Source organism: Acinonyx jubatus, chromosome B4 (genome assembly GCF_027475565.1).
Source record: "Acinonyx jubatus isolate Ajub_Pintada_27869175 chromosome B4, VMU_Ajub_asm_v1.0, whole genome shotgun sequence".
In the NCBI taxonomy this organism is placed as follows: Eukaryota; Metazoa; Chordata; class Mammalia; order Carnivora; family Felidae; genus Acinonyx; species Acinonyx jubatus.
Genome location: NC_069387.1, coordinates 58,051,775 through 58,078,735, shown reverse-complemented (window position 1 = coordinate 58,078,735; position 26,961 = coordinate 58,051,775). Strand labels below are relative to the sequence as shown.

At 35.0% G+C, this 26,961-nt stretch overlaps 1 protein-coding gene across 3 annotated transcripts in view; it reads right to left on the bottom strand.

The window, feature by feature from the left end:
* The window catches only part of RASSF8 (Ras association domain family member 8), a 117,346-nt gene that overhangs the window by 28,975 nt on the left and 61,410 nt on the right, over positions 1-26,961 (bottom strand). The gene's annotated exons all lie outside the window — the stretch shown is intronic.

The following is a 26,961-nucleotide window of genomic DNA, read 5'->3' as shown; positions in this document are numbered from 1 at the left end:
TAATCCTTTTAATACCCATCTATATCTCTATATGATATGAATTATTATGATACAAATGAAGAAATGGAGGTATAGAGAAATTAGGAACTTGCCCAGACTTACTCAGCCAGTAAGTAGAAGATCCACTCTGATAATGCTTGTAACTACTAAAAAGTTACTTATATTTATGAAATAAAGTTATTAATAAAGTTTTCCAGGACTCTGTAATCACCAGTCTTGGCTCAGGAGAGAAAGCAATCAAGTGGATGTGACCATGGGACATATAAATTCCAATATGACTAAGTTGAGTGATATATTTAGCCTAATCATTGCCATAGAGCTGAGAAGAAGCAAGGAGCTAATATTCAATAATAATCAGACTTAGTAAGGAATACATGACCCCTGAGATTCCTACCAGAAACTGCTCCTCTGATACCTCCCTTGTCTCAGTGAAGCAGGAATAGAGCTTGGGTCTAAATCCAAATGTTATTAGACCTCCAAAGTCTAGATCCTTTCTACTACAATAAACTGTCTGCAAGGCAAAATCATTTTTCTTCTCCACATCTGAATAGATACTGGCTACTTCATTAGTGATTTTTATCCATTTGAGTGACAAAATTATGCTGTGACTTTATGGTCATCATTCAGGTATAAAGAATCTATTTCCTGAATTTAGTATTAATGACGTTCTGTGATAAAACCCAATGTTTTACTTAATAGGGGATAAAAACAAATTTATTTTTTATTCATGAAGCCAAGATCACTACAGACTTCTCGTTCATGTTTTCATAAATAGTGAGCCCATCAATTCCGACAAGTAAGCCCATTTTTATACTTACAATGAAATAAGTATAAACTTTTCAACAGAACATTGTTTTGAGTTACAGTTACAATGGTGACTTCAAATAGCCAAAATTTATATGTCAAAACATGTTTCTCTGAAGGTACAGGAAATTAGTATTTCTAAGCTAAATTAGAATGTAAACATTTGAAAGCCAAAATAAAAGAATTTTGGGAGGAAATAATAATGAAATAAATATATAAAATTAAAGAAAATGTGAGTGCCTGACTCCTGGCTCAAAGTAGTTGCCAGACTATAAAATTTGCACTAAATTCAATTTTAAGATTTAATTAACACAGTATATAAAGTGCAACAGTTCAAATGTTTTCCAAAATTTCATTACTATACTTACTCAGTTGGTGAAGTACTAAATGCTTTAAGACTACAGAGGCCTGAAATTGTATTTGGCAAAACTAAACATGCATGATCCCTAAGAATCTTTGTTAAAGTGGACTATTTCAATTCAAAAATTTAAAAAGTATGAACAGGGGTACCTGAGTGGCTCAGTTGGTTAAGCCTCCGACTCTTGATTTCAGGTCAGGTCATGATCTCACAGTTCATGGGTTTGAGTCCCACATATATATCTCTTTCTTTCCCTGTCTCTGCTCCTCCTGTGCTCTCTCAAAATAAATAAATAAACTTTACACATAAAAAAGTATGAACAATATGAAAAGACAGTTTTCCCATAATCGTTAAAAGTCAAGAAGAGGGGCACTTGGGTGACTCAGTTTGTTGAACACCTGACTATTGACTTCAGTTGAGGTCATGATCTCACAATTCATGAGATCCAGCCCTGTAGCAGGTTCTGTGCTATCAGAGCCTGTATGTTTTTTCTCTCCCTGTCCCTCTCCTCCTCCCCCACTCATGCATGCGCATGTGCACATGCTGTCTCAAAAAAAAAAAAAAAAAAGATAAGAAAAAAGAGTCAAGAAGAATTTTGCTTTTTGTAGAAGACAATCTAAGCCAATTAAATAATTAAACCCCTAGATGATATGCAAAAATAGGTGCATGTTTTGGTTATATTTTAGTAAGTAATAGGTATTTTCCTTCATAGCATAAATTTAATACCGAGGTTATTCAGTGTACCCATAATGCTATTGTTCCAAAGTACCATACTTTATTCCTTACATTATCTTTAGTTTCCATTCTCTTTAAAGAGGTATTATGTGCTGCTCTGCATTCATTTGGGGGAAGTTTTGGAGTTCAAATAATCTATGAAGTATTGCATTGTTTGAGGGGGCATTCAGTCTTATTGGAGAAGACAGATGCTAAGTTTGAGATGTGTGCTATGACATATTGGGGCAAAAGGCATGGTATTTATTATAAATATGATCATTGATGTTGACTAAAGTGGTATTCTACTTGACAATATTCTATTTAAAGAATTGGGCTTAGGCCTAGTCCCTGCCCTTTACTGAAACTAATGGTGCTAGGTGAGGATGGGTGTGACCTGTCAGTCAGTAGGCAGACTGAATGAGGACAGCTATACACCTAACCTAGAGCACATGAATTAATATAAATGGCTCAACTGTAAGGCACAGCAACTAAAGCAATTAACTGTTAAAAATCCCAAAACACTTTCCAAATTAAACAAGGGGTGGGGATAGGGGGTAGAAACTTAAGTTTTTGTTATGTTTAAATAAATTTATTTACATTTCATTAGTACATCTGATTTCTACAATGTGTTTACATTTCATCAACTCCTATATTTTTAGAGTAAAATGAAAAGCTCAAGTACTGCTAATCTAGCAGTTACCTTGGCAAAGTCCCTTGTAGAACTATCACCCAATGGAATGAAATGCGTCAAAAAATATGGCCAAGGATTACTCCAGTAGTGATGCTACGATGAATATTACACTACATTGTAAAATTCCTAAATATTGTATATCTCAAGGTAATACCTATGAAAGGAATACTACTGTTCTAATCTACAATTTGTGGCTTCCATGTGATCTTAAATATTTAATTGAAATAATTTTATGGCTATTAATTTTTAAATGCTCAGTGAAAGGAAGTGTGCAAGTAAAAGAGTAGATAGAAAAATAACTGCACAAATAATGCCTAATGTTTAGAAATGAAAAAAATATCAGTGTAGTATAAAATTCTGCTGACAGGGCTCTTTCTCAACACCTTATCACTTTAAGCAAAGCTTTTCCCTCCCTAAAAACAGATTAATCAAAATAGGCCAAATGTCTCCAGTTAAAAAGAAAGACATGCTCCACCCTACACACTCAGAGAGTTTTAATAAAAAGAATGTAAGGAATTTAATGAAATCAAAACAAAGGAATTGATAAAGTAAACAGTACGGACTTCTCAAGCCATTTTCAGATTCCGGTTTATAAATGACCTATCTAAATAACTTATCTAAGATTATGAAGACAAATAGACCCATAGATAGACCTGTGGCTAATATTCTTTTCCATTTCAAAGCTTGGGAATACACAGAGTGAACACAACATATGGTCTTTTCCAAAGTGTTCTTTCAAATACATTGTATTCTCTGTAAACAAGTTCTTAAATTGCTATGTTTAGCTTATTTAGGTGCAGAAAAGATAAACTAATCTTTTCTGTAACTATATTATTTAAGAAAAGAATTAAATAAACATGTACTTCATTTTATTATTAAAACTAGACCCTAAAAGTTCCAAAATATTTACAATAACTAGCAATTCATATTCTCAATATGATTTTGCCATAACAAAAGTTTTTAAGTTTTGGATATTTTGAATTTGTAAGAGCAATATTTCTGTAGAGCTGTTCAGCAAAACTAGAAATCTGCATCTGGAACTGAGAAGACAGATCCAACAACATCACAGTATCAGAAAGGTGACATAAAGCCATAAAACACACTCAAGTATACTCTATGCCCTTAAATAGTATCTCCTTAGCATTATTGTACACATTTATATCAGGCTGTCCTGTACTTCCATTGTTAAGACTGATCTAGATTTGCAAATTTGTATTTTAATGTATGTATATGTGTATATATGTGTATACAAACATATTCATACACATACATGTGTGTGCATGTGCATGGATGGACACACACACACACACACACACACACACACACCCTTCTAATTCCTTAACTGTATTTTAAACTAGAAGTCAGAATTCGTTTCCTTTGTAACAGCTAATGTTGTGAACAATGTGCAGGCTCATTGCATTGATAACAACTGTTTAAGTTATACAATCATCCAATATCAAAGCCAGGAAATCGATGCATTTATGATTGCCTACATTTCTACAAATCCATAATGATATTACTCCAACTGAGCTCCCAAAGAAGTGAAAGAGTATAGACCTTTGAAGAACAAACTAAACAATGAAATACTCTAAAAGCTGTACATATGAAAACAAATTTAAGAAATGTCAAAAAACTCATGACTTGTGTTTTAATGTGATGGTAAGCAACATATTCAGGGAAAAAGATTAAGTAAATTATTAAACTTTAGACTATGAAAAAAATCTCAGAGACTGAAACCTACATGTGACCAATATTAATATATTAGATTCATGTTAGTTCTATATAAATATATTCAGTGCTCAGAAAATAAGAAGTCTCAGTATAATGAAGAGTCAGCAGTTACCTTACTAATAAAACAGGAATCAAGGATTCAAGGCCTAACATATTTACTATTTAAAAGCCAGTAGATTTAATGTCTAAAACCTGCAGAGGTGGGGGGAGGGGCAGAGAAAGGGAATGAAGAAGGGCAATCAGGAGGTTTCAGCACAGTAGCATGGGACAGTAGTTTTTACAGTCAAGAGGTATCTATAGCTAGTTAACTGAAACGTTAATAGAAGTATAATTTGAACTTTTGCAAAGTTTTTCCATTGCTCAAAATTTACCTAGAAGTGGCAGAATGACTAAGAGAATGAAATTTTTCATTTTTTAAATTCAAGTCCAAGGAACCAATTATTTGTGCCTAGCTACTGAACCAGAAATCTTATGTTAAGGAGATTAAACAATGTCCTAATTTCCTTTTTAAAAATCAAAACACTAATATATTTAAAGTTATGATTCAACAACTAAAAAGCAAAAACATTGATATTATTACCAAAATCAAAGCAAAAAGCTACTGTTCAAATGAATCAAATACTCATGAGGATGAGGATGATGCAAGGCCAGAAAATGAAATAATGATTTAATTTTAAATACATCATGTATTGACAAGTGCTAGATAATTTATGAAGTTAGGCAAGCAGTTATCATTTTATAATCCATATAATCTATATTCTCTAACTATATCTCTATAATATATAATCTATAATACTATCATTTTATAATACTCCCCCCCTCCCACTACCAAAAACAAAACAAACCACCAAATAGTTGAGGTTAGTAGAGTTCAAGAGTTAAGGTTAAAAGAGTTAGGTAAAGAACTCAGGTCTCTAATCTTGAGTCCTCTCACACCCAGACTCAACAGAGTCTAGACTGAAATTAGGACTACACCAACTCAGACCCCTAACAGCCTCCCAGATTTATTATAAGTGAACTATCTGCAGCAGATAAAGAGGCCACCTTCCACCTGCCTAAGCAAAACCAAGGAATGGAGATTGTTTTATCTACTTCACAAAACTAATTCTGATGATGATTTCTTTGGAGATGCCATGAAAGTCACCTTAAGAACTCACCTTCTGATTCTCCCTATTTAAGAGTCTCTTATGTTTTGTCCCCCTCCCTGTTTTTATATTATTTTTGCTTCCCTTTCCTTGTGTTCATCTGTTGTGTCTTAAGGTCCTCATATGAATTAAGTCCTGATATTTGTCTTTCTCTAATTTTGCTTAGCATAATACCCTCTAGTTCCATCCATGTAGTTGCAAATGGCAAGATTTCATTCTTTTTGGCTGCCAAGTAATACTCCATTGTGTTGTATATATATATATATATATATATATATATATATATATATATACCACATTTTCTTTATCCATTCATCCATCGATGGACATTTGGGTTCTTCCCATACTTTGGCTATTGTTGATAGTACTGCTATAAACATTGGCGTGCATGTGTCCCTTTGAAACAGCATACCTGTATCCTTGGATAAATACCTAGTAGTGCAACTGCTAGGTCGTAGAGTAGTTCTATTTTTAATTTTTTGAGGAACCTCCATAATGTTTTCCAGAGTGGCTGCACCAGCTTGCATTCCCACCAGCAGTGCAAAAGTGATCCTCTTTCTCCTCATCCTCACCAACATCTGTTGTTGCCTGAGTTGTTAATGTTAGCCATTCTGACAGGTGTGAGGTGGTATCTAAGTGTGGTTTTGATTTGTATTTCCCAGATGATGAGTGATGTTGAGCATGTTTTCATGTGTCGGTTGGCCATCTGGATGTCTTCTTTGGAGAAGTGTCTATTCATGTCTTTTGCCCATTTCTTCACTGGATTATTTGTACTTTGGGTGTTGAGTTTGATAAGTTCTTTATAGATTTTGGATACTAACCCTTTATCTGATATGTCATTTTAAATATGGAGAACACAGGGTTACTGGAGGGGTGGTGGGAAGGGGAATGGGCTAAATGGGTAAGGGACATTAAGGAATCTACTCCTGAAACCACTGTTGCACCATATGCTAACTAACTTGGATGTAAATTAAAAAAATATGATAAAAAAAATTCACCTTCTGAGCCTGACCACAAGCAGTATGTTAAATTTCATAAGAGGAGGCTCAATGAAACCCACAGCTTTGGATCAGTTCTCTGCCCAATCATGAGGAACAACCACGATATCCCTTCCAGTTATGATTCTAATGCTTCACATTGTGAGTGCCAGTAGAATATACAAATATATTCTAATTTCCATACATAGATATTTAAATATGTATATACACACATATATGTACACACACACGTGTCTATATATATATATGTATATATATATATATATATATATATATGTATATTTTAAAAGACAACTCAAAAACAAACTTGAAAAATACAAACATTTTCTAGGAAAAAAAGAAAAAGTCCTACAATTACGTAGGAAGAATAAACATCTGGGACTGTTCCACAAAGCTCTAAGTAGAAAGGACTGACACAGACCTGAGTGACAGGAAGGATTTGTCTTTGAAAACAAAGGAGTAATTTATCAGGCCAATAAATTCATTGTGAAGACACTAAAGTCAAATTAAATAAAACCAACAAGAGACAAAGCAATGTCCTAGTTTTGTGCACTGGGAGATGAGGCTTCACTAAGCACTAATTATATCTGGTTGGAAATGAAGCAAATTAAATATGCTCCCTTTTAAATGGTGTTTTTTTTTTAAACAAGAATTTTAAAGAATAAAGCATTTTAAATTATTTTCCCAAATTAATCTTGGGAGTTAACGAGTAGGTTATGCAAGTGACTTTTTTTCTAATGTGCCCTGGGTAACAATGATGAAGGTGTACATTGAAGATACACTTAAAAGCCAAATATCTAGTTTTATATTTTTGTGGTTTCCAACATGCCTCAGAAGCTTGGGTTCTAAACGCAGAGTATAAAAACAAACAAGTAAGCATGCAGGATCTGTGGTGCTCATAATTGAGAAGGTAAAATACTTTTAGGAAACTATCAAAACCACATTATTTCAGCTTATTTATCTTTGTGGTCTTTACTGTATTTTTTTTTTTTTTTACTTCTAGTCAGTTCTATTTCCAAAGCAGATGAGATGTTCTCCTTTGAGACTTTGATCTTGAAACAAACTTTCACTCTAAAAAATAGGTATAAAACAGCAGAGAAAACATTACAAAGAGAACAAAATATTTTATTACAGTGGTATTAGTTCATCCAAAGCATATACACCACATATAATCTGTGTGCCAAATCCAGAGGTTTACAATCACCATCTGATGTGATAACTGATGATGGAGGTATGTACAAGGTAGAAAGATAATAATACACTAGGAGGAGGTGAGATCTTAAGCATATGTATATCATAGGCATTGTTCAAGCTCAGTCCCAGAATTGAGCTGAGCTTGGTTTAATACATATCTGCTCTTCTCTCTTTAAGAAAAACTTTAAGTTGTTTCACATTCCGGATGGCTGGAACATTATTTTCCTTTAGACTCTGACTCTTGGGCAACAAGCATGTTGTGGTGACCTTTAGGGACCAACTCTTGGTTTCAGGACCCCTCTGAAGCTCTTTCCCCTGCATCCCATTCGTGAATCTCTTTGTGTGCATGTGAACACAGGTGTGCACACACCTCCCCCCTCCAATGTAGAAGGGTCCACTGAAGTAGTCGTGGTGGTCCATCAGCCATAAAAAAGGCAGTCCATGCTATGAAATATATTTGCTTTTGAAAACACTTACCTAAATTTAGTGCTAATCTGAATAAACTACAAGTGTTACAAGTCTAATAAAACTTTCAGTCTTAAAAGTCTAACAAAAACAAACAAGAAAATTATTAATAAAATACAATTTGGTCACAAAATTTTAAAAAATGGGATGAAGATTTTGACAAAAGGCAGAATAAAATGGGATACTGGTAGTAAAACATTTTAATCTCTACCCTATTTCTAAAACTACCTCCAAAAAGTATATAAAATACAAAAATTATACAAAATAACATATACAATTTTAAATTTATTTGTAAAGAGTTCACTTTTATAAGAGCATATACCAAAGAGGATAAGGAGTGGGCACTGGGAGCGATCCACTGGAAAGTATTTTATAACTGATATTATTTAATTTGAGACGTTGAAATTGTTTCTTGTCTTTGTTTCCTTTTTATTTTGCTGCCTATTAAAAGGGAATTTAACAAACTCTGGGGAAAACAATGCTAGGCTAAAATGAATTCTGCATCTCTTAACTAGTCTGTTTAGTTTGCTGTACTTCAAAGCTACATTTATAACTCATTGAAATCTACATGGTTTATCACAGGCTCAACTGCTTCTTCCCTTTTTTGTTTTAGGATAATCTCCCATCTACTTTCCTGCAGTACTTCTTTAGTAGCAGTTACATGCATCTGAAAGGATATAGATCCAAAGCCCTTGAAAGGATCTATAGATCATCTAGGTCAGGGACTCTCCATTTGGTCTCCAGCCCTAATACCAGAGAAACAGGACACATATCTTTCATGAACACACTGGTCAGCTGGAAGAGTCATAGCAATGGCTGGGGTATGGGGATGAGAGAAGATATGTCAAAATCCCTGAGTCCACAGGGACAGGGTGAAATACTCCCATGCCCTATCTAGGATTTCATCGCTCTTAATTTCTGAAATTAAAACTTTTTTTTTTTTTTTTTTCTGGCAGGCTAAGTAACTCTTAGTCCTTATCCTCCAGCATTTACTATCCATATTTCAATTAAGGGAACACTGTAGAACTTCCTGCTTCCTACTTCCTTACAAAATGCAGGGGTGAAGAGGGAGAAAACCAAACAAGGTTGGGATAAGGTCCAAATACAGCAAAATTATTTATTATATCTTTTCCACATAATCTATGTATTAAAATCTATGATACTAATTCTTAATTGTTTTTAAAGCCCATCTAACTAAAAAATACCATATAGCAGATTTATAAGCTGCAGAGTTCTTCCAATTGGTTTACCTTTCTGGATATTTTCTTTTTATTGCAACCTTTGGTTTTAATTTCCTTTTTTTTAAATGTTTATTTATTTTTGAGAGAGTGCGCGTACACACATGCGTTGGAGAGGGGCAGAAAGAGAGGGAGACACAGAGTCTGAAGCAGCCTCCATCCAGGCTCTGAGCTGTCAGCATAGAGCCTGACATGGGGCTCCAACCCATGATCCATGAGATCATGATCTGAGCAGAAGTCAGATACTTAACCAACTGAGGCACCCAGGTGCCCCTAATTTCTATGTGCATTAGCTGCTATGGAATATATCTTATTTTTGAGATTTATGAAGATTACTCCAGTATTTCCCTATAAATTTTAATGGACATTTTCCCAACTGCCAAATACTACTGATAAAAATTATAACCTCTAAGGGTAAGGTTAATAAACTTCTTCTCTAGGCTGTACTAAGGCACTGACCCCTCTTCTGTGGGCATTACTCCCTAGCCAGTTTTACTCTTGCATAATTAAGTTGTATGGTCTAGTGACAGTCCCTATCTTTATAGGGGGCTAAGAATAATATCACCTGGGCTAGAACTTATTTATACACTTAAAATTTCTTTTTCAAGAAATCCATAACCATCCATAACTTCATTCCTTTAACCATAAGCAGTCTCAACAGCAGACATCATGACAATCTCTTCATTTTAGCTTCTTTTCTCAGTTTAAATCCATCCAAAAGCAACCTAGTTCATTTCTGCATGAATTTATCCACTCAACAATACTATATTCCTGGGCCTCTTCTGCTTAAATCCATGAATGTTCCTCACTGACTTTAGGATAAACTTCCTACCATTGTCCAACTCAGTCCAGCCCGTTCCTCAACTACACTTCCTTTTGTGAGGTAGTCATATCTCTCTGCCCCACCAAGTACTGTTTTCTCTACTTAGAACATCCTCCTCCTTCTTACCCACTGCCCCTAGGAATCAGCTGGTCTCAGTTTGATGAGATGGTGGTGGAAAAGACACATCAGCAGAAGCCATGAGCTTCCTCTATGTCAGCCACATATACTAACTAAAAATAACGCAAAATGAGTAGAGGCTCTGAAAGGTTAATGGACTAGATACAACTAGTATAACATGAGACAAGGATTTTAATTGAGTCTGACTCCAGTCCTTACTCTTAATCTTTACCCAGAGGGTGGGAAAGCCCACAGGGACCAGGCATGTTTGCATATTAAATGCAAAGAAACAGTTTTCCATGGACAAAGAAACATGCTTAAACACACGGCCATAAGTTTCTTTCTTTCTATGAAGATGATTTTATTCAGTTTCATCTTATGTCTATCATAAAAAATCAATAGCACTTCATGTTATTAATTTTCTAAAACAAAACCTGGATAATTATATTAATGTCAATTTCATAGATAAATCATGTACACTCTCTTGAAAATTTTAATGTGCTTTTTAGGATGAAAGAGTGAGATAATAACCTTACTATGCATGAAGGAGGAATGTAGTGGAAATCTATAAAAAGATATAGCATAGTTCACTGTTCTTGTCATTTTCTATTATAAAAATAAAAAATGCTATAAGCAAATTGGTATCTGTTGTGACCTAAAAGATCACAAGTTTTACTTAGAGTTTCAATATTTACATGAGCAGGTATCAGATTCTTTTGATCAAAGGAGTTCCAACAAATTCTGTAATGGCTTAAAAGCTGAACCACATAATTTTGGTAAGAATTTGATCTCCAATTGATCCTAAGTCTCATTATAGAGTATCTGGGGTCAAACTGAACTCATTAACAACATTTACACTGTCCTTACTTTTTATTTTTTCAGTATATGTGCTACCAAAGTGAGAAGAACACTGTCCTTACTTTTTGCCTTAGAAGAAAAGTCACAATCCAAGGATGGCTGAAGTATGTGATATAATGTATTTAGTTCCTAACACCTGTGTGCTTTAAAATAAATTCACACACATAAATTGCTCTCTGTAGTACATCTGTGGGTAAGAAGTTCCCTTAACTGGTTATGTAATACTTTAGGTTAGGTAGTAAAAGATCCCAGATGTTTACCCTAACAGCTTTTGTAGACACACAAGATTAATGTTAGACACATAATCACTGGTTTTGGAACAGGGCCAAAGTGTGTACACATGCTGTTTAATTATGTTGGCACCCCAGGCATTTCAAACATCAACAGAATTTCTCAGTTGATATTCCTATTACTAATCCTACTTTAAATAACTATAGAAGGGTAAAGAAAACTGGGCATTTCACATGTTAATGAAATCTATCTAACTCCTTTGACTTTCAATAGATTTGGAGGTTTTATGGCTTTAAACATATCTTAGGCTATAAAGAACAGGTAAATAAGATATAAAAATTGCACGGAAATATTTTGTTCAAAATTCTTTGCTGCACACAAGTGTAGCAATTTCCACATCCTTTTTTGTTATTGTCCTCCCTTCTAAAAATCCATGTGTCCCAAGGGAACCTTTGATTAAGCCATGGAAGTTTCCCATGAGTCCTACAACTTGACTTTGGGTTTCTACACCAAACAGTGCAAGAAATTTGTTTTGAATGAACATTCCAAAGTTCCTTACCTAGATGAGTTTGAGAAACCTGCTGAGAATCTAACTGCATACAGACATAGTAGAATTGTTTTTATATTTAATGACTCAAATTTCTCCTACTCCTTTTTAGGAAAAATTAAGCAACAACATACATATTTCCACAAATTTTCCAAAAAGATATTTAAAAGTTTTAAAATTTTTTTAATGTTTATTTATTTTGAGAGCGAGTGAGCACCAGTGAGGGAGGGGCAGAGGGAGAGGGAGAGAAAGAATACCAAGCAGGCTCAGCACTGTCAGCATAGAGCCTGACGTGAGGCTCAAACCCACAAACCTCGAGATCATGACCTGAGCTGAAGTAGGTTTATCCAACTGAGCCACTCAGACGCCCCAAAAGTTTTTTTTAAATGTTTATTTATTTTTGAGAGAGAGAGAGAAAGAGAGAGAGAGAAAGAGAGAGAGAGGGAGAGAGGGGAAGACGGGGAGAGAGGGGGGGAGAGAGGGGGGGAGGAGAGAGGGGGAGAGAGGGGGAGGGGGAGGGGGAGAGAGGGGAGAGAGGGAGGGGGGAGGGGGAGAGGGAGAGGGAGAGGGAAAGGCAGAGAGGGAGACACAGAATCCGAAACAGGCTCCATGCTCTGAGCTGTCAGCACAGAGCCCTATGTGGGGCTCGAACTCACAAACTGTGAGGTCATGCCCTGAGAAGAAGTGGACACTTAACTGACAGAGCCACCCAAGTGCCCCATATTTAAAAGTTTTATATGTGACAATAAATGAGTAAATCATCACAAAAATAGATGAGCTTGGCCAATAAAGCTACAGACTATCTTAAGAGGAAGGATCTTCTCAAGGGGAAGCAAACTCAATGGAAAAATTCCTAAATCCAGAAGTTTTCCAGCCATAAAATTTCCAAACTTCCCAAAACCATATGTTCGTCACTAGCTCTGCTAGGATATGGGAAGTTTCCTTCCTATGCTGCAGGCTGCTGATATCATGCACCTAAGTTTGAACTAAACACACAGAAACGTACATTTCATTAAAATAGCATGTGATGATGAGAAACTTAAGATATTTTGGTAGATTTATTAGGAATGCATTTATAAGTAAAACATACAGGTCAGATCAAACCACTGAAGCATCTTTTCAGACTTCTTGAATTTCACTGAATAAGGAGTATTTTCAATAATGATAGGAATAGCTGTGGCTTTACATGTACAGTTGATATTGAAATCTCTATTAAACCCTCTTCTCTCAAGCTCTCCCACCCTGACTCTGATCACTCAGATTCCACTTACCAAGCCACTTTCAGAAGCAGACACTCATTTACCAGTTCTCTATTTTAAAATATCTCAATCAACTGCCATTTTCACTGCCAATAGTTCAAAACCCTTATTATTATACAGAATATTTGTATTTTGCACCATCATCTCCATGGTACTGATACTTTGCAAAAACATGTTTGTGATCATTGAGTAACTAGTATGTTCTTTGTATAACCAACTATAGAATATCTGTATTGTTTTATCACTATAGGACACTTAAATACTATGTCCCGATAGGAAAAAATATACCAAAATCATACATGCTTGTGAAATTTAAGATATCTCAGGTTATCAATAGAATAGTGGTTAATGGTCCAAGAATAATTAAGCATAGTCTGGCCTTTGGTAGTACTGTTTTCTTTATGCCATAGTTTGGATATATTTTGTGACACACAATTAACCTTGAAAACTTGTACAGTATGTGAGAAAAAAATGCTTTTTGCATTCTTTGCTTCAGACATTAATCTGGGACTGCTTATTAATTAAAATGTAATCTTGGGAAAAAAGAAGTTCAAAGACACGTAATTGGTTTAAAAAGCAGTTAAATATAATTTATTAGAATAATACACTTTTCTACTACATTAGAGTAACACGGTAATTTTTGTTTCATACCAAACACCTCAGCAAAAATGCCTGTGGATTAGTAATAGCTCTGCAGAGCATCACAGGCTGTAAAAATGCATGATAGACGCAAACTCAATACTGGATTACAAAAGAATAGAATCCATCTTATCTAGATAAGTGTTTTTAAAAAGTCATTCTATTGAACTTCACAGAAAGTTCTTTGAAAACAAGTAGAATTCTGTGGAATAGATTAATTTCTGCTTCTTATACTCTCCCTACTCAGGATTATAAAGCATGAGAACGTAGATTTACTGTCATAGAAACAATTTTTTCTTTTCTCCACAATAAAGCATTCTTTTGATCATGGGGAAAAATTACTAAATTATTTTATTATTAAACCCACCCACATTAATCATGATAGCATTTATCAATTACATTTCAGAAAAACAATGGATTAAAATCAGTTTTGATGGGGTGCCTGGGTGGCTCAGTCAGTTAAGTGTCTGACTTCAGCTCAGGTCATATTTCACAGTTCATGGGTTTGAGCCCTGTGTTAGGCTCTGTACTGACAGCTCAGAGCCTGAAGCCTGCTTCTGATTCTGTGTCTCCCTCTCTCTCTACCCCTCCCTCACTCACGCTCTGTCTCTGTCTCTCAAAAAGTAAATAAACATTAAAATTTTTTTAAATCAATTTTGAGAAAATTTAGACATTCTATAGTATAAACTGTGCCCAAGATACTTTTATTTCTTTGCTTCATTTTTATTTTAAAAATAATTTTTACCATTTTTATAGTATGCATCTTTGTGAGTTGCCCTAAATCCTTTTTAAACAAAGTGGGACACAAATAACCAAATCAGTGAAGATTGATATGAAAACAAAATGGACAATTCAGCTGCCATTTAGTGACAGACTAAACAAGTAAAGGACAAATATCTCTGAGGAAGCAGCTGAATTAAATATTGGTTAAAGGGTTGGTTCAAAGATAAACAGTAGCCTGGAGTATGAATCAGACAGCATAGTTGGAGATTGATAGGTTCTTTAACCAGTAGGTAAAACTTTTTTTCTAACTAGAATAATCACTAAAAACTATAATTTAAACAGAAAAGTTTTAAGTTTTAGTACCAAGGAGACAGTCTCGTTAAGAAAATACAATTATATTAATATATCAATTAATTTTAATTGTTAATGTTATTATAGCTATGTAATATATTATGCTATATAACTATATTAAGAAATTAATAATACTTTATTAGTCATAATATTATATATATAGTTTTTAGATATATTTACATCAATAATTAAATTAATATATTTTATTAAGAAATATTTTAGATCTTGAATTAAGGTCAATTATGAATTGACAGAGCACAGCTCTGAGTAACAAAAGATGCAGGATTTAAACATGGTGGCAGAAGATACTGATTTACTTGGAATGAGCACATGGAGCATTACAAAAAGTGGCAAAACATGAACATATATACACACAATTTGAGCAGAGATGAGATAATTAAAGCTTTAAGTCTCTTGAATTTGGGGCTTTTTGTTTTAGCCACCAGAGGTCACCCTTCCCCAGAGAGATGAAAAGCAGGGTTTGTGAAACACCACTTATTGTGTGTTTGTTACAAGGATATAAAAAACAACAAAAACAAACAATGCATGTGTTTGCAATTTTATCTCCCCACCCAACCTGAGAAGGGACCCCCTCCTCCATCTTTACCCTTAATGCTGACATACAGGTCATGGAGAACAGGAAAACTGAAAACAGCCTGAGAGGCTAAAATGATCAATGTTAACAGCTGAATCATGCAGTGAGGGGTAGGTGAAGGGGAATAGGTGATGGAGTTTCTTGAAGAAGAGAGATTTGTGAACAGGTACTTGTGAGAGATAATGGAGGAAACTGGATGAAATTTCAGTTTCAAGAATTTTTACTGTGTATTGTACTACAAATCTAAGCATTCCTGGACATTTTTCAGCTAAAGACTGCAGTAAAGATTTATACTGCTTTTTAAATTAGTTTTGCATGTCAAAATTAACTTTTGTGTGCCAAATCTGGCTTTAAGGAAAAAGTAAATTAGCCAGGGCTTCTTCAGGGTTCAGCATATATATTTACAATTAAAGAGACCCTTAATTTATCATAGTGTCTTACACAAAGTATGTAAACCTTCTTCCCCACTCACGCCATCCCTCATATAAGAAGGCGTGGAAAACCCAAAGTTTCAATCTCTTTTGTTTCTATTACATTAGGTAAGGTAGGGCCCAATTCTCTCCATTTACTGTAAGCCACAGGTAGAAGTAAAATTTAAGGGGTAAAGCAGGTTATTTCATATATGTAGATTAAAGCAGCCAAGAGACAGTTCAGCATAGACCCTTATGATTATATTATAATTTAGAACTTTCTAAAACACAATCTTTCTTATTGTTAAAGTAGCACCAAAGGAAATCCCAAAGCAAAGGTCACTTAGCAGGCCAGTGAAAGTCCTTATAAGTTTGTAAAATACTTCTTTAGAAAACTGTTTTGTATTTTCAACATATTAGCAAATAAGGCTATTGCACATCATTGCATCTTTTAGATATATAGCAACTTTCTTTTCCAACTACAAAGGTAAAATATGTTCATTATAGAATATTCAGTAAATGGACAATGGCTCTAGGAAAATAAAATCAACTATGATCCCACAGAATATGGGAAAAAGAATACAGTTCTGAGTGAAATATATTTTTAAGACATTAAAATTTACACATAGCTTCAAATTCTTATAATTCATCTCCATTTACCTCACAAACGCCACTGTAATATGTCCTCCCTTTACCAATGAAATACTTCCAACAAGTTCACCAAGAATCTCATGTTTGGAGGGCCATATCTTTATACTCCGTTTATTCTTTCTTTGTACCTTTTTTTTTTTTTAATTTTTTTTTCAACGTTTTTATTTTATTTTTGGGACAGAGAGAGACAGAGCATGAACGTGGGAGGGGCAGAGAGAGAGGGAGACACAGAATTGGAAACAGGCTCCAGGCTCTGAGCCATCAGCCCAGAGCCCGACGCGGGGCTTGAACTCACGGACCACGAGATCGTGACCTGGCTGAAGTCGGACGCTTAACCGACTGCACCACCCAGGCGCCCCTCTTTGTACCTTTTTTGATGTTCTACAGCATTGGCACTACTGACCAAACTGTTGTTTGCAAACACCCTCTTGACCTGATTTCTTACATCCCACTCTCCATGGCTTTTCCCAGTCATCTGGCCATTCTCTAGGAGTCATCATTATGAGCTATTCTTTTTCATGTCAACATTAACTACTGATTTCCTGTCTCTGTCCTCTATGCCACTTATTTACACCTTTTCCCTAAGTGAGCAAAGTCATTCTTGCGGTATCAATTATTAGCTACATGTTGACAGGCAGTAACACACAACAGATGCTCAATGAATGTTTAATTTTTATTAATGGCTTAATGAATTTCAAATCTAATCTCCCAAGAAGTTCTTAGCTCCAAGACCAGAACCACCCAGCTGATGTCTCTTATCCACTATAGCTAGAATAGCAATTGGCTGACTAACTGCAAAAATGGATTAAGCAGTCAATCATAAAAACACATTTAACTTTAATCAAACAAACGTGCAATCATTTGCCAGTATTTTTTGAATCAAGATCACTATATAATGATAATGGGTCAATTTACTAGGAAGACCTAATAATTATACGGAAATCATGGCATCCAAATATATGAAGCAAACATTGACAGAAATGGGAGAAACAGCAATACAATAATAGGGAACTTCAATACCCACTTTCAACAATGGATGGATCATACAGAGCAGATCAATAAAAAAACAAAACTTGAACACTATTGCCCAAATAGATCTAGAAGACAAATTCAGAACATTCTAACCAACAACAGGAGAAAATGTATTCTTCTTAAGTGCACATGAAACATTCTCCAGGACAGATCACTTTAAGTCACAAAAATGTTAGCAAATTTAAGATTGAAATTATAGTATCTTTTTTTTTAAGTTTATTTATTTATTTATTTTGAGACAGACTTGCTGGGGGCGGGGGGGAGAGGAGGGAGAAGCAGAGAGAGAGAGACAGAGAGAGAATATCTCAAGCAGGCTTCACACTGTCAGCAGAGCCTGATGAGGGACTTGAACTCATAACCCTGAGATCATGACCTGAGCCAAATCAAGAATCAGATGCTTAACTGACTAAGTCACCCAGGCGCCCTAGTAAGTGTCATTTCTAACCACGATAAAATTAACCTAGATATCAATAAGAGAAAGAAAACTGGAAAATCCACAAATATATGGAAATTAAATAAAACACTTTAAAAAAAATGTTTTATTTACTTTTGAGAGAGAAAGAGAGCAAGAGAGAGCACAAGAGGGTAAGGGGCAGAGAGAGAGAGGAAGGCAGAGGATCTGAAGCAGGCTCTGTGCTGAAAGTACAGAGCCAGAAGCAGGGCTGGAAGTCATGAATCGTGAGATCCTAACCTGAGCCAAAGTGAGACGTTTAACTGACTGAGCCACCCAGGTTCCCCTAAATAAAGCTCTTGAACAACCAGTGGGTCAACAAGCAAGAAAGAAATGAGAAAATATCTTGAGACAAATGAAAACGCAATATATCAAAATTTATGGATGCAGCAAAAATAGTACTAACAGGGTTGTTTATATCAATGAACATCTATATTAAAAAAAGAAAGATCTCAAACAGCCTAATTTTACATCTCAAAGAACTAGATGAATAACCTATGTGCAAAATTAGCAGAAACAAGGGAATAATAAACATTAAAGCAGAAATAAAAGAAATAGAGAACAGAAAAAAATTTTAAATCAAAATACTTTTTAAAGATTAACAAAACTGACAGTTTTTTTGCTAGACTAAGCAAAAAAGAGATTAGACTCAAAGTTAGATATTAAAGAAGAGACATTACAACTGATACCAAAGAAATACAAAGAATGAAACAGTACTATACACAATAACAGACTAACAAATTGGACAATTTAGAAGAAATGGGTACGTTCCTAGAAATATACAACCTACCGAGACTGAATCATGAAGAAACAGAAAATCCAAACAGACCAACTGATTAAAGATTGGTCTTTAATAAAACAGTAGTCAAAGACTGAATCGGTAATCAAATTAAATCAGTAATCAAAAATCTCCCAACAACGAAAACCCAAGGACCAGATGGCTTGAGCGGTATAATTCTATCAAATACTTAAAGAAGAATTAGTGACAATTCTTCTCAGACTCTTTCAAAAAAACTGAAGAACAGGGAGCACATCCAAATTCATTTTATGAGGATAGCATTACCTTGTTATCAAAGTGAGACAAAATCAGTACAAGAAAAGAAAATTATGGCCAATATCCCTGATGAACACAGATGCAAATATCCTCAACAACAAACTAGCAAACCAAATTCAAAAGCACATTAAAAGGATCATACATCATGACCAAGTGGGATTTATCCCTGGTATGCCAAGATGGTTCATAATACAAAAATCAATTAATATGACATCCCACATTAGCAAAATGAAGGATAAAAAAATCATGTGATCATCTCAATAGATGTAAAAAAAACATCTGACAAAATTAAATACCCTGTCATATTAAAACTCTCAGCAAACTAGGAATCAAAAGAAAATACCTCAACTTATAAAGGTTGTACATGAAAAGCCCCATTTAATAACATTCTCAACAGTTAAAAGTTGAAAGCTTTTCCTCTAAAATCAGGAATTAAGGCAAGGATTCTTACTCTTGCCACTTCTATTCAACATAGGCTTGGAATGGTCTAGCTAGACGATTAGGCAAAAAAAAAAAAAAAAAAAAAAAAAAAAAGGCATCCAAATTGGGAAGGGAGAGACAAAATTATCTGTTTGCAGATGATACGATCTTATATGTAGAAACTCCTAAAGAATCCACACATATACACATAGGTACTGTTAGAACTAACAAATGAATTCATAAAATTTCAGGACACAAAATCACAACACAAAAATCAGTTGTCTCTATATACTAATAAGAAACTACCTGAAAAAGAAATTAAAAAATAAACCCATTTACAGTAGCATCAAAATGAATAAAATACTTAGGAATATGCTAAACAAGGAGGTGAAAGACTTGTACATTGAGAACAACAAAACACTGATGGAAGAAATTAAAGAATATACAAACAAATGGAAAGAGACCCCATATTCATGTACTGCCAAGCTTAGTATTGTTAAAATGTCTAACCCATCAAAAGCGATCTTCAAATGCAATGCATTCCCTATCAATATCCTGACAGTTTTTATAGAAACAGAGGAAACAATCCTAAAATTCACATGGAACAACAATGACCACAAAGAGCAAAAAGAATCTTAAAAAGAAGAACAGGGGCGCCTGGGTGGCTGAGTTGGTTAAATGTCCAATTTGGGCTTAGATCATGGTCTTGTGGTTCGTGAGTTCGAGCCCTGGGTTGGGCTCTGTGCTGGCAGCTCAGAGCCTGGAGCCTGCTTCAGATTCTGTGCCTCCCTCCCTCTCTGCCATTCCCCTGCTCACACTCTGTCTCTCAAGAATAAATAAACATTAAAAAAAGTTAAGAAAAAAAAAAAGAAGAACAAAGCCAAAGGATTAAAGACTTAAATGTAAGACCTAAAACTGTTAAAACTCCTAGATGATAACCTAAGGACAAAGTGTGACATTAGGCTTGGCAATAATTTCTTGGATATGACATCACAATTACAGGCAACAAAAGCAAAAATAGACACAGAGGAGCACATTAAAATAAATCTTCTGCAGAATAAAGGAAAATGTCAACAGGGTGAAAAGCAACCTACAGAATGGGAGAAAATATTTGCAAACCACGTACAAGGATTTAACATCCAAAATATATAAGGAGCTCTCAGAACTCAGAAAAAAAGAAAAAAACAAAACTAATAACCAAATTTAAAAATGGGCAAAAGACCTGAATAGATATTTTCCTAAAGATGACATACAAATGGCCTACATCATGATATATGAATAATGCTCAACATCACTGGTCAACAGGGAAACAAATATCAAAACTAGATGGAGGTATCACCTCACATCTGTTAGGATAGCTATTGCATAAAACAAACAGCAGAAAATAAGTGCTAGTGAGGATGTGGAGAAACTGGAGCTCTTGTGCACTGTTGGTGGGTGCACTATTGTAAATAAAAACAGTATGGAGTTTCCTCCAAAAATTAAAAATAGAACTATCATATGATCCAGCAATCCCAATTTACATATTTACCCAAAATAACTAAAATCAGGATCCCAAAGAGACATCTGCACTTCCATGTCCATTGCAGCATTATGCACAATAGCCAACACTTGGAAACAAATGGCCAGGAATGGATTAATGCATAAAGAAAATGTATACACATGCAACTATTACTCTGCCATAAAAAAGAAAAAAATCCTGTCATGCTACAAAGTGGATGAACCTGGAGGACATTATGTTCATAAAATCATCAGGGAATGCCAGTGTCATGTTAGCAAAACTTTGTCTTTTTTTTATCTCTGGTAAATTATCTGCCCAGATCTTTGGCTCAACTAATTGCTGGCTGATTGCTCTATTGTTTTAAACAGTGCTTTGGGCATAAGTTGTTTCATAGTCTGATCCAGTTAAATTTGGGCATCGGTAGTTTTTCTGGCTAGTCTTTGAGGTTTGTTCTGACCTCTTCTTAGCTCTTTGCCCAGTTCTCTTTTGTGAACAAGATGGCCTTTGGGTTAGCTTTTTGCTGCTCTTACTTGCTTAAGAGATCTCCATTGTTTTTGAGAGCACCATTAGGTTTTTGTTTCCCCATACTCCATTTCAAGTAAAATGAGTTCCTTCTGGGAGAGCTTAGGTACTACTCTCTGTTCTAATGGACTACCTCTTCCCCTAGGCAAAATCATGGAGCCACTGGTCCAGGGGCTGAGTGGGGGCAGTAGCCTCTGGTCTTCTTGGGCTTGCCTCGCTCTGTATGAAACTTCTGTTTTTCAAGCAAGGTAGAACATGGGCAATTGTGCCCCAGTATTCCAGGTCTGCCACATCTGGAATAGAGTCTCCATAATATCAGTGGGGGCTGGGAGGAGGAAGGGAACCTTTGACATCTTGGCTGTACTCACCAGGAATTTAGCCTCTATAATTTAAAGTTGGAGGGGATGAGAAATGCCGGTAGTCTGCCCTCCTCATAAGACATGGTATCTTTTCACTGGGAGATGAAAGAGAGAATACCTGTTTTCTTAGCCACACCTGTTGACAGTCCAGCTATTATAAAACTGAGCTGTTGGAAGTGGCGTAGGGCAGGAGCTCGTCATTACTTAACTGCCTTACTGGCTGCCCCTATCAAGTACTAGCAGGTTTTCCTGGACAAATGTTTCTTCAGTTGGTGCAAACCTATAGAACAATATCCAGTGACTTTAATTTTTTAAAAATAGTTTCCACTAGTTATGCTTATTTTGCTGTGAAGCAGATCACAGAGCTTCTGGAAATGGAGCCCCTCTTCAGTATCTATACCTTAAGTGAAGGAAGAATGAAATAGTTTTTGAAGTAATCAGGTGAACCACTTCCTTAGATTTTAAAATTTTTATTGCAGTATGTTTTAAAAAGACAAAAAAACTAAGTAACATATGTTGCACACTTTAAAACATGCTGGGTGTTGTTTTGAGGGATTAAAAATAATACACACTTAGTCCTCTATAAGGTGCATAGTTTGTTTTATTATCCTCATTTTATTGATGTGAACAGAGGCCCAAAAAGCTTTAGTAATTTGCCCAAGGTCACACACTTAAGAAGTGGAAAAGCAGGGATTAAAGACATGTAAATTTGCTCCACAGACTGTATTTTTTAATTTTACTTTTCTTTTCCTATAAACAGATACCTACTTAAAATTTAGTTCATAATTTTAAATTTTAAATCATGTTTTTACATAGTATATGGTAATCATATTTTTACCTTAAATATTCTTTGAAAACAGTTTCTAATGGCACCATAATTTTGTTCCAAATTGCCAAATTTCCTTCACTTTCATAGCAGTGTATGATAGTATCTGTCTTATCTAGCGACCATCACTACATACAATATTTTCTTTTAAAAAAATAGCTATCAATCTCTAAAATATTTTCTCATATGGTTGATTTATCTTATATTTACATTTTATTTTTATATTTGCTTCATTACTAAGTGTCTTAGTTTGGGCTGTTAAAACAAAAGAGCACAGATTAGATGGTTTAAAAAAACATTTATTTCTCCCAGTTCTGGAGTCTGGGAGGTCCAAGATCAAGTTGCCAGCAGATCTGGTGTCTAATGAAGGCCCACTTCCTGGTTTGCAGACGGCCACCTGATCTCTTTTTATGAGTGAACTGATTCTATCATATAGGCTCCTGACTTCATCCCAACCTAATTACCTCCCAAAGGTTCCACCTCCAGATATCATCATCACGTTGGAGTTAGTAATTAATTCAACATAAGAATTTTAGGGAGAAACAAAGATTCAGTCCATGCACTAAGTGAATTAGTTTCCTGGAACTGCTATAACATATTACCACAAACTGCTTGGTATGAAAGAACAAAAACTGTTCTCGCACAGTTCTGGGGGCCAGAAATCTAAAACTCAGTTTTGATTTTGCACCAAAATCAAAGTATCAATAGGGCCATGCATACATCACTGGTTCTAGTACAGAATTCTTTCTTTGCTTCTTCAAGCTTCTGGAATGCTCCAGGTATCTTGGCTTGTGACCACATCACTCCAATCTCTCTGCCTCCATGGTCCCACTGCTTCATCATCTTCTGTCTCAAAAACTCCCTCTGCCTCTCTCTTATATTATTGCATTAGGGCCCTCCCAGATAATCCAGGAAAAAGATTTAACATACTTATTTCTTTTGTCATTTAAGGGAATATTCACTCTTATCATGTAAGGTGACAAGTGAGATTCTTATGTTCATTTTCTTCCTGTTACATCTTAGACAAATGTCATAAAGCTGCAAATTTTAAGCTTACAGCCCTGAGGCACTTTCAAAGATATAATTAAAAAAACATTTTCAAACAATGGATATCTAGAAAATTAAATTCCCTCTTATAAGAGAATTCTCTAAAACATCAAAGTTAAAAATGTGGCATTAAGATAATCAGTAGATTTATACCTCATCCAAACATTCCTTTGAAAGAACAATAACTCATTGCCCTTCTGCAAAATGGTAAAGCTTTTCCTACATTCAGGAATGTTTTTACAATTCAAAATATCTTATAAACTCAATTTAAAAATACACACACACATACACTCTTCTACATCAGTGAGGCATGAAGACCATTTATATTATTTATTTAGTCTACTCTAGGAGGTAAAAAGTTTGGATTTTGGTGCACCAAAGCTATTACCAGGAGTTAGGAGTACAAAGTAAGGAGACATTTTTCTTTAATATAGAATTTCATACTTCACGTGCTGATGGGTACTGTACCCATTAGGGAAGGCAATTTGGGAAATATATACTTACTCATAATTTGCAACTTCTCAAATGGTATTTGTAATTCTTCTTTTAAAAATTTCTTCTGCATCAGTTTATTATACTCCAAAAAGTCTTATTTTTAATGGCCATATTTTCTAAGTATCAGTAGTATTCCTGAACTCACTCATAATTATTATTCACTGAAACTGAGACAGTTACCTCTTATTTTTAAAAATAAAATATGCTGATAGGGCATGTTTTTGTTATTATTAAAATTATTTTAATTATATAATCTTATTATGTTTAATTATTTAAATATATATTAAATTATATTAAGATTATTTTAAAAGAATAATGCTGGTACACTGTAATCTGTAACCAATTTTGACAAGCAGACATGTTGGTCTTACTGGAGACATTCACCAGTGGATAGTTATGACCACTGCAGTCCAGCCTTCCAGTCGTCTTTGTGCAGTCTACCCCAAGCCACCTCCTATAAATGTTTCAATGATAGCACACTACCGCTATGGCCAAACCAAGGCAGGTAGAAGACAACGGTCTCTACCGTGATGTAGACAGCTCCAGGTTCACCAGAGTTGAGTTCAACTCTTGAGAAGGCTTATTGAGCAAATTTGGACATATCTACTGAAGCCACACATGAACTAGTTATTCTATGTAACTGACTACACAGGGGCCAACATTAGTCATCAGGTCTGGGGCCAGACTGAATTTTCCAAATGCAGTGAAAGGCTCTTCTGACAGGGTAGATCAATATCCTTGACTTAGCCCCGTATCCATTCAATATCACTTTTCCTCTGGAAGTGGCACGTTTACAACCAGGGCAACACAGTTTTACCTACAGATACTTTCTGCGACTTCTCCCACAGGACCTACATAATTTCTGGTCAGTAGTTTCAAGTTTCAAATAATTTTAAGTGTTTAGTTTGCATACATTTTTAATATTCTCTAAGAAATTAAAATCATGTTCTCTGTTTGGCTACTAATGCTGGGATCCATATTTGGTTTTATAAATTTTTTTTTTAGTTTTATTATTATTTTTTTAGTAATTTCTATACCCCACCTGGGGCTCAAATTCATGACCCTGATAATCACATGCTCCTCCAAATGACCCAGCCAGGTGCCCTCTTTTCTTGTTTTCAGTCTAGTTTGTTTTTGTTTTTGTTTTTAGCTCATGAGTTTTGTCAATAAGAAATATTAAAGCAGAATGTCATAAAATTTCAATCTAGTTAGTAACGTCAAGAATTTTAAAATTAAAAAATGGATTTGTTAAGCAAATAACAAGCTTCTACAGCTATTTCAAAAATACTTTTAATCAAGAATAAATTCTTCACAGGTGGCTGCCAACCCCTGTATAACATTTATGTGGATGTTTATAGTGTAATGAATATGGGTCAGAAGCACGATGAAATGAAACAATGCTTTTTAAAAAATCATAAAAATTAGCCTTTATAGTGACAAATTCTTAAGGAGCATATGTGCACTAATTATAAAGGATTAATACATTTCACTAGACGTTAAGTAAACTGATATGCCTGACAATTCACATGCCTCTTACATTTTAGTAGAAATGACATCAGGCTATCTCACAGACATGGGAAAGAGAAAATGTTTTTTGTCATGATCTTGCAGGTTGTGTTGGTTATTAAATTATTGCCTCTCAGCTCTAAATTCTTCCCTTTGGCCCACTCTGAAAATGGATCTGGCGCCTTAAGTAGGTTTCCTTGGACAACCGCACCACGTGGAATTTTGTCAAGAGAGGGCACTGGAGAGACACACTAGAGAGGGCAAGAGGAAAGGGTTTTGTTTCCTGGTAGCTCCCCCAGTGCCCAGATCCTACAAGTGTAGAGAGGTCAGCAGAACCAGCAGCTTTCCCAGCACTGGCTTTGGGTGATTTTATACCGGAGTGCCTGTGGTAAGACGCATCCTCAGCAAGTTCCAGGGGGGTTGGATTCTGGGTAAGTTCCATCAACAAGGCACCACACTGACTTTTCTGCAGAGAGCCACAGCCAGGCCTTATGCAACAAACTCTGAATCTCAGTCCCATGGGGCCTCTTCTTTGCATACTCAATCTCAGTTTTAGGGTAGTGGCTATTAAGATCATATTATATCTGCTATTCCTATATTCCACAGAATTCTCTTTACCTCGTATCAATCTCTCACTTCATATTCCCTGCCATATTTACAGTCCTCTATTAAATTTTCACTATTCAAAGGACCATATCTTTCCTCTCTCTTGACTGGGCCCAGATTTGTTCAGCAATGGAAAGCACTATTTTTCTAATTCTTCTTTGTGTACCTTAGAATAAATACACTTACTAACAATGAACAATACTGATATAATAAAGACAAAAACAATCAGAAAAAAGCTTTTCTGTTAAAATACTTTACTTACCTAATCCTATATGGAATTTCACTCCCATATGAAAAACCAGAGAAAAACAAGTAAGAATGTTCTCATTTACTATTACGTATCTACAGGGGAAACATTCCAGTTGAAAATACTAAAACTGTGAAGCTAAAGCTTGCATAAAAAAAGAAAACTTGCCTGGTTTGTGCATAGCAGAGAAATAAAGAATCAAGTCAATTTTACAAATCACTAGAAATGAAAAGAAAAAGGAAAGGTCTTTAAAAGGGAATTAGTCAACTAATGAATGAACTTCAGATAACATTTTAATTATCTATGCTGTCATGTTAAAGTAAGTAAAAAAATACAAATGAACATTTATGTAA